Below are 9079 nucleotides of genomic sequence, written 5' to 3' on the forward strand. Positions count from 1 at the left end.
TTCAAAAAAAAAAAAGAAAAGAAAAAAATATATTTAGATATATTTTTTATTTATTTTTATTCTTATTTTATTTTGTTTTATTATTTTTATTCTTATTTTTATTTTTGATATATTTTAGGATTTTATTTTATTGTTCTACTTACTTTTGTGATTTGCTTCTAATCTTAATATTCAAGTTTTTCTACTTTTTATTTGGTTTATAAAGTGCAACAATCAAAGGTATCTAAGAGTGGTAAAAAATAAGAGTGGTGAGTTCAATAGAAGATAAAAATTCATTTTGAGAGTAAATATGAGTGTTCATCATCGAATAAAACACGTGAAAGAGCAGGGACAGATCCAAAAATTTTAATATGGAGGATCCGAATTTTAGATAATTTTTTTTATTCTATAAAAATAATTAACAGATGTAATTAAAAAATAATTGAATACTATGTACAGTAAAAAATTAATATTATTGAAAGATAAAATTAAATTAAAATTTATTTTTATGTATCATTTTTGTCCCTAACGTTTTCGTCCTATTTAAGTCCCAAACGTTTCAAAATCGTCTCAATTTTGTCCCGCCATCAATTCTGTTAATGGATCCCTAATGGTCGGACAACATTGAGTCAATTTTGAAACGTTAGGGACTTAAATAAGATGATTGAAATATTAGGGACAACTTTAAGATTTACCCCAAACGTTGGGGATAAAAACGATACTTTACTCAATTATTAATTGTTTGAAAGACATAGTACTCTTATAGAATATAAGATATAAGATATCTTTATACAATTTTTTTTAACAATGTAAATTTAGAAGAAAAATGATTATTTTTTATAAAAAAAGAATATCTAAATTACATAATGTGATTACTAAAATATAACTACGTAAGTCATTATTAATATAATAATATAAATGTTAAATATGTTAATATAAATAAATAAATAATTTTTTTAAAATAAATATAGAGATTATTATATAAAAACTAATTTAAAAGGTACAAAGACTTGAGGATATGATATTAAAAGTACAAAAATTTGAAGATATGATATTAAATTAGTTAAGTAAAAAATATTAGTGAATTAAATAATTAAGACATAAATTCATCATATAATAAAAAATAATACATATAAAATTATTAAATTACATAATATTTTTTTATTTTTTAAACACATATCTCATATGTAAGTATAGTTTTTTAAAATTTTGGGGGTCGAGGCCACTACTCGCCCCCCTCTAGGTCCGTCCCTATGTGAGAGTGATTGAAAATTCTTTTTATAACTTTTTTGCAGTTTATTGCTATGAAGATTCACTCAAAAACAACTCTAGTTCATATGGAGATGATGTAAAGGGTCATTTAACACCTAATTAATCGTTTGAATGAATTGAAAGAATGGAGGCATGAAGTGACGCATACATTGTCCAAGGGTACTAAACAAAAAACTTTTAGAAATCGACATCAGAATTAAGTATATTCTGATGAAGATTCTGATGGGACTGCAACACCTCGACACCAAAGTTAAGATAGCAATATCAATGCCATCAAGATGCAAATACCACCATTCAAAGAAAAAATGATCCTGAAGCTTATTTGGAGTGCGAACGCAAGGTGAAAAGAATTTTTACTCGTCATAATTACTCAAAGGTAAAAAAAAATTTTGCTTGACAGCAGTTGCGTTTTCTGATTATGCCTTGTTTTTGTGGAATGAACTAGTGAAGACAAGACGGCAGAATGACGTTCACCCTATAAAAACTTGGGATCTTATGAAGTGTCTCATGAAAAAGAGATTTATGCCTTCGTATTACTACAAGAAAGTGCATCAGAAGTTACATCGGTTGACTCAAGACTTCAAGTCCGTTGAAGACTACCATAAAGAGACAGAGATTCTTATGATCACTACCAATATAGAAGAGGATACCGAAGTTACTATGACATGATTTATAGGTGGTTTGAATAGAGTTATTGCTGATGTGGTGGTGTTACATCATTATGTGGAGATGGAGGATTTAGCAAGTATGGTAATGAAGTGGAGAGACAACAACAAACGCGAGCACCAAAGAAATTATCTCATGCTAATTCAAAGTGGGTTCATACTAAGTCTCGTGGTGATGACACAATGAAGACTAAGGGTGCCAAATCCAAGTAGAAGTTGTTTGATGCTATAAAGAAGAAAGGTAATTCTAACTCTTATTTTTCTGCTAACTTTAGGCATAGAGATATTAAATGCTTCAAGTGTCATGATTTGGGTCATTGTGCTAGTAATTGCTCAAATAGGAGGAGGATGGTTATTAGAAGAGGTGATATTGTGTCTAATTCTGATCAAGGTGATAACTCTGATCCTGATAGTAAGTCATATTTGGGGGATTGTTCTGATGGTAATGTTGAGTATGCAGTCCACAGTGAATCTCTTGTTGTTAGACGTGCTTTGAATTTGCAGGTGAAAAAAGATAACCTAAAATAACACTAAATTTTTTTTCATACTAGATATTTAGTGGGTGAAAAAGTATGTAGTTTGATTATTGATGGAGGAAGGTGGACTAATGTGGTTAGTACACCTATAGTGGAGAAATTAGACTTTACATGTGTTTGACATCCTAAACTATATACATTGTAGTGGTTGAATGACAGTGGTGATATAAAGGTTGACAAGCAGGTGACAGTTATGTTTTCTGTTGAGAAGTATATTGATGAGGTATTGTGTGACGTGGTGTCAATGTAGGCTTATCATTTGTTATTAGGGAGACCTTGATAGTTTGACCATCGAGCATTCCATGATGGCTATATGAACCGGTCTCCCTTTTGATTTTAATGGTCTTAAGATCACTCTTGCTCCATTATCACCTAAGAGTTTTACCTTGATCAATTGAAGCTTCAACAAGATATCAAGAGAAAAATGGGCTGTGAGGTAAAAGAAAATTTGAGAGAAAAGAATTTAGCAAAAGGCCCAAAGGTGAGTGAAAAGAAAGACAAAAGTGCATGTCATAAGAATAGTGCGAATACAGAAAAAACTAAGAGAGTTGGGAGAAAATTATATTTCTTTGCAAAAGAGAGAGATTTGAAGAGTGCTTTAGTAGGCAAGAAAGCTATGATTATGGTTCGGTTTCGAGACACTTTATTATCTGACAATGAACTTAACCTAAAGTTGCCAAATAGTTTTGTTTTTGTTGCAGGAATTTACAGATTCTTTTTTATTAATGTGCCAAGTAGTTTGCCCCTTTTATGAGGGATTGAACACTAAATTAATTTTATTCTTAGAGTTAGCATTTCTAATAGACCATCATATAAGAGTAACCCTAAGGAGACCAAGGAACTTTAAAGACAAGTGAAAAAATTATTAGTCAAAGATCACATCCAAGAGAGTCTGAGTCCATGTGCTATACCAATTTTATTGGTTTTGAAGAAGGATGATACTTGATGGATGTGTACGAATTGTCGTGTAGTTAATAAGATTATAGTAAAATATCGTTACCCTATTCCTAGATTAGATAACATGCTTGATGAATTACATGGTGCATGCATATTCACTAAAATTGATTTGAAAAGTGGGTATCATCAAATTAGAATAAAATCAAACAACGAATAAAAGACTGGATTTAAAACAAAATATGGGTTATATGAATGGTTAATAATGCCTTTTGGATTAAATACTGCACCTAGTACCTTTATGTGTCTCATAAACTATGTTTCGCAAGAATTTTTGGGTAAATTTGTTGTTTATTTTCATGATTTTCTCATTTATAGCACTTATTTTGATGACCACTTGTCACATGTTTCATCTATTTTGGAAGTGCTTCGAAAAGATAAATTATATGTCAATCTTAAAAAGTGTAAATTTTGTATTGATAGAGTTGTGTTTCTTGGTTTTGTTGTGAGTGCGAGTGGAATTGAAGTTAATGAGAAAAGTGTGAAGGCTATTCGAGAATAGACAACACTTAAGAATGCTTCTGAGGTAAAAAGTTTTCATGGTTTAGCTAAATTTTAAAGGCGATTTGTAAAATTTTTTTCTATAATTACTGCACCTCTCACAAAAGTTATAAAAAAAGATGTTGGGTTTAAATGAAAAAGAACAAAAAATCACATTTCATACTCTAAAAGATTATTTATGCTGCTCATATTCTTATTTTGCCTAACTTTAATAAAACTTTTGAGATCGAATGTGATGCTTTTGGGAAAAGCAGCATATTGCCTACTTTAGTGAAAATTTGAATTTCACTTGATGCACATATTCAACTTGTGACAAAGAATTGTATGTCTTGGTTCACGCATTGGAGGTTTGGAAACATTACTTGCTATCTAAAAAGTTCGTGATTCACACGGATCCTTGAAGCACTTAAAAGAACAAGATAAACTTGATAAAAGACATGCTAAATGGGTGAAATTTATTGAGACCTTTCCATATGTAATTGCCTTTAAACAAAGTAAAGAAAATGTAGTTGTTGATGCTTTATTTAGGAGGTATGCTTTGATTACTATACTTACTTCTACGTTGTTAGGATTTGAGTTTTTAAAAGAGTTATATGCAACTGATTATGAATTTTCTGCTATTTATGCCTCTTGTGAATAACTGAACATGGTGCATTTAACAAATTTTATAGGTATAAAAGTTTTCTGTTTCGTGGTAATAGAATTTGTGTACCTACTTAATTTGTTAGAAATTTACTTATTCTAGAATCACATAGTGGGGGTTTGATGGGTTATTTTAGTATGCATAAGACTTTGGATGTATTGTCTGAACATTTTTATTGGCAGCACATGCGTAAGGATGTTAAAAAATTTTTTGCTAAATACATTGTTTGTAAACAAGCTAAATTTAAGTCATTACCACACAGTTTGTATATTCTCTTACCCATTCCTGTATAGCTGTGGATTAATATTTTTATAAATTTTATTCTTGGTTTGCCTAGAACTAAAAAAGGCAGAGATAACATTTTTGTTGTGGTAGACAGGTTTAGTAAAATGACTCATTTCATTGTGATGGTAATCAGTGGCTAAGAGAAGGGGGGTTGAATCTTAGCCCCCCTTTTTTTGCTTGATAATACTCGCTGGCCTTTGAAACTACTTCTGGAAACTTTTTGTCTTTTTATCTCGTAACTAGCCACGAAACTTTTTCTTTTGTCTCGTTCCCAGCCACGAGACTTTTCTTTTTGTCTCGTCAGTCAGCACGAGATATTTTCAGTTTTATCTCCTGGGCAGCAGAAACAGAAATGGAGTAGAAGAAAGAGAGAATTACACCAAGATATATCCTGGTTCAGCTGCTAAGTGCAAGGCAGCCTACATCCAGTCTCCATCACAACAATGATGGAATTTCACTATAATCATCCTTGATTACAAACACCAATTCTCCCTAGGAACTACCCTTCGTATCTGAGACAAGTCCAGAATCTAAACCCAAACTGAACTTGACTTGGTCACTACCAAGCTTTCAACTGTAAAGTACTAACCCAACTTACAAGGGGATTTCCACAGAATCATGAAACACAACACAGATGTACAAAGGACCTCTAAGGACATCTATGGCTTTTTCTTTTAATTTTGCACTCTCTGCCTTTTTCTGCTCTATGGCTTTTTCATACAAACCTCACTGTTTGCCTTTTTCCATGAGACTCAAGACATGACAAAATTAAACAGAAAATTACAAAATGAAGAACAATGAAGGAGAAGAAATTATGTTAGCTTAGGTAGCTCTGAGAACCCTGTGCTTTGCACTCTCACTCCTTGAATCAAACCCTGACTGTTCACCCTTACTTATAGGGAGAAGCCTTTAAGGTTGAAACCAAACAAACCAAGCCAATCTTCTTCTTCTTCAACTTGAACCGGTTCGGCCAGGGAGAGAGAAGAGATAACTCATGCAAAACCCAACATGCAATTACCTCTAGTCCTTCCTTGGTCACCTTTCTTCATCAATCTGAGCCCTTCATCCTTGTCTTGCTCTCCAAGATGAACTTCTGGCCCTTGATGCTTCATGATGATGGTAGCTTCATCTGCTCCAATCTCTACCTTCTCCATCACGTAGCCACTCTAGCTACCTTCTGTGGTGGCTGGGCAGAATCAAAGACAAGCCATCCTCTCCAAGGATCTTCTTCTCTGACCGAAATCTTCACTTTTATTTTTGGTATGGAGGAGCCAAGATCTCTTCACAAAATCTTCCCACAAGTGAATGAGAATCTTAGTCACAGCATATTTTATGTTTACTTTTTCTTGCCATCATTGTGATGGTCTTGTTGCTTGCACCATCTTCTTTTCGGTGGCTAGGTGTAGCTTCCATGGTTGCTGGGTAATGACCGAAAGAGAAGAAGGAAGGATGAGAGAGAAGATAGAGTTAGAAGAAAAGTAATTAATTGAAATGGAATTGCTTTTACTTCCCTTGCTGAGTGGCATGTTGCATTAAACCAATCAATCATGTCAATCATACTTTCTCTCTCATTTATATTTTCAATGCTAACAAATTAAATTTTGAAATTCATCCCACAATAAGAAATGGAATCCGTTGGAAGCATGAAGCCAAATTGCTTTCTTTCAATAGGTTTCGGACCAAGTATTGGATCTTTTTCCATCAAAGTTGATTTGGGCTAATTAGGATCAATTCTGACCCAATAACAAGAATAATAATTCAGCCACAATAATCAAAGTATTTTTGCATCAATGCTGAATGTATTTATAAAACACTTTGGGCTTGCAACATTTTCTTTTATTTTCGGCCCAATGTCAAGTCTGCATAGCAAAAATTAATTTAATCACTATATATGAATTAATATCTTTGCAATTAATTAAATTAATAATGTTTAGTCATCACATATGTTAATTTAGAGTTTTCCAAACTTATCAATCTCCCCCTTGATGACAAAATATTATTAAAATTGAAATGGAAAGAAATTAGAGATTAAAGTATAGAATACTCCCTTTGAATATTTGAAATTCTCTCCCTTTCTAATTGTCACATGGCTCCCCCTTAATGTATGCTTATTTTACCAAGGGAAGCTTCATACATGTAACAATTTTTATCAAGCGTAAGGCAACAATGTTATTCAACATATTCAATATGCAATGTTGAATGGCTTGATTTATGAGCAGAAATGAATGATAATCAAAACTCATTTGTTATCAATAATTTGATTTTCTGCTCAATCATACAAAAACAAATAGCATGATGTTTCCTGAATACTTTCTAATCAAATCAAGGCAGATTGATCATAGCAAAAGAAAGTTTTCTAATCATTCATGATCATCTCAAACCATAGTAAACTTCATATTTCTCAACTTAAAGGAACTGCCAAAAATAAATCCAAAACAGCAATCATTATATCAAGGTAAAACAAATGCATCACAATTATAATCAACCAAGCATTTTACCAAGATAAATATCAAACAACAGCAGCATTCACAGGATAAAACAAATGCATTATCAACATGCATTATCAAGCATCAACTGTATCATTTCAACAAGGGTGATCATGAATTCTCAAAAGAATTTCATCCCTTGTTTTTCCAGTTTCCAGTTCTCCTGTTTTTCAGTTTCAATTTTCAGAACCAATTCCTCTCTCTTTTGGCATCAAGGGACACCTGCAAAAGGAATTTGACATAGCAAACAGAATATGCAAAATATTTTTCAAAAGTATCCACAGAGTATCACAGAGTTATAGTACTAACAGTATCCAACCAAACAAAATATAGTATCAAATAGAGCCTAAACATGCCAATATCAAATACTAAAGGAAACAGATTAATCATCAGATAAATGAAGATCAGATTCCTGAGCTCCTTCCTCACTAGCATCTCCCAGATCCTCCTCAAGACTCTCCAGCATCAAACTGATTTTATCCTTCATCTTATCCAAGCTTTCTCATTTTCATAGGCTAACTTGCGTCCTGCTTTATGGAATTGTATCATGAGCTCGGACATATTTGAAAATTCTGTGAGAATTTCTTTGGTAGATTCAATCGTCTTGGAAGATTCGGGCCGACTCTCATAGTCACTCTCCGAAGCCACAGATTTCTTGCCCTTGGTTCCCTTAACGGCTCCACCTCCTTTGATCATAGACACTTTGTTTTCTACAGCCTCATTCAGGAGATCAATTTAAAAAATTCAAAGGTGCTGGTTAAGAACATACCATAGGGCAGATTTGCCTTTTTGGTGCTCTTTACCGATTCCCACATGTGTCGGATCATAAGATAGCCAAAAGATATAAGAGTAGATGTAACAAGTACAAAAATGATGAGGGAGTCAGAGAGTGTTACTCTATTATGGGAGCCGCTTTGAGGAGTCAGGATGTGGGTGATAATTCTGTGAAGCAGAGAGTTGGTTGGTCCGAAGGCTTTGTGGGTAGGAGTAGTGCAATCCAAGCCAGAGAGATTCTCACAAATGTTTTGAAGAACAACTTTATAGGTGACGCCGACCTGTGAGTCCCACTTTTCGGCCATGTATGCTCTCGGCCCTTCCTCTTTGTAGCCCAAGGCCGTCCCACTAGTTGCGGTGTCAAGAGTGATGTGAACTCGCTTCACATATGAATAGATGGTGCCATCAATCAGTCTCATGTTGGCATAGAATTCATGAACTAAGCCAGGGTAAACCGGTTTTTGAATGTGAAGCAATGGAGTCCATTGAAGCAGTTCAAAAAGAGAAGATACATTTATCCCTTTGTTGGTGAGAGAGTCAAGGTTGACAAGATAGGTTGCACAAAGATGACACTTTTCCAGAACCTCTTTGTGAAATTCATATGAAGCGCAGGAGTTGAATCTCGCAGGATCATAGTGAGAGTGTGTTTTGCTAAATTTGTTCTTGAAATCCAAGGATTCCAGGTTTGATGGTTCCTTGGTGTTGTGCAGAGTGAATCCTTTTGATTTCTGAGCACTCTTCCCAGGCGTGGCTTTCTTCGGTGGAGATGGTGGTGGAGACGGAATGGGAGATGTGTGAGATTCTTCCTCTTCCTCCACAGGAACTCTCTCTTTCTTCTTTCTTGAAGAGGTTTTTGTGGCTATGACCTTCCTTCTCATGGTGTCAGTTTGCTTCGAGGGAGGTGAGGGAGAGGATGATGATGTAGAGTGAATATGGATATGGGTATGAGATTGTGGTGTGGACGGTTTTTGAGAGAAGAGAATC

This window comes from Arachis ipaensis, chromosome B08 (genome assembly GCF_000816755.2).
Source record: "Arachis ipaensis cultivar K30076 chromosome B08, Araip1.1, whole genome shotgun sequence".
In the NCBI taxonomy this organism is placed as follows: Eukaryota; Viridiplantae; Streptophyta; class Magnoliopsida; order Fabales; family Fabaceae; genus Arachis; species Arachis ipaensis.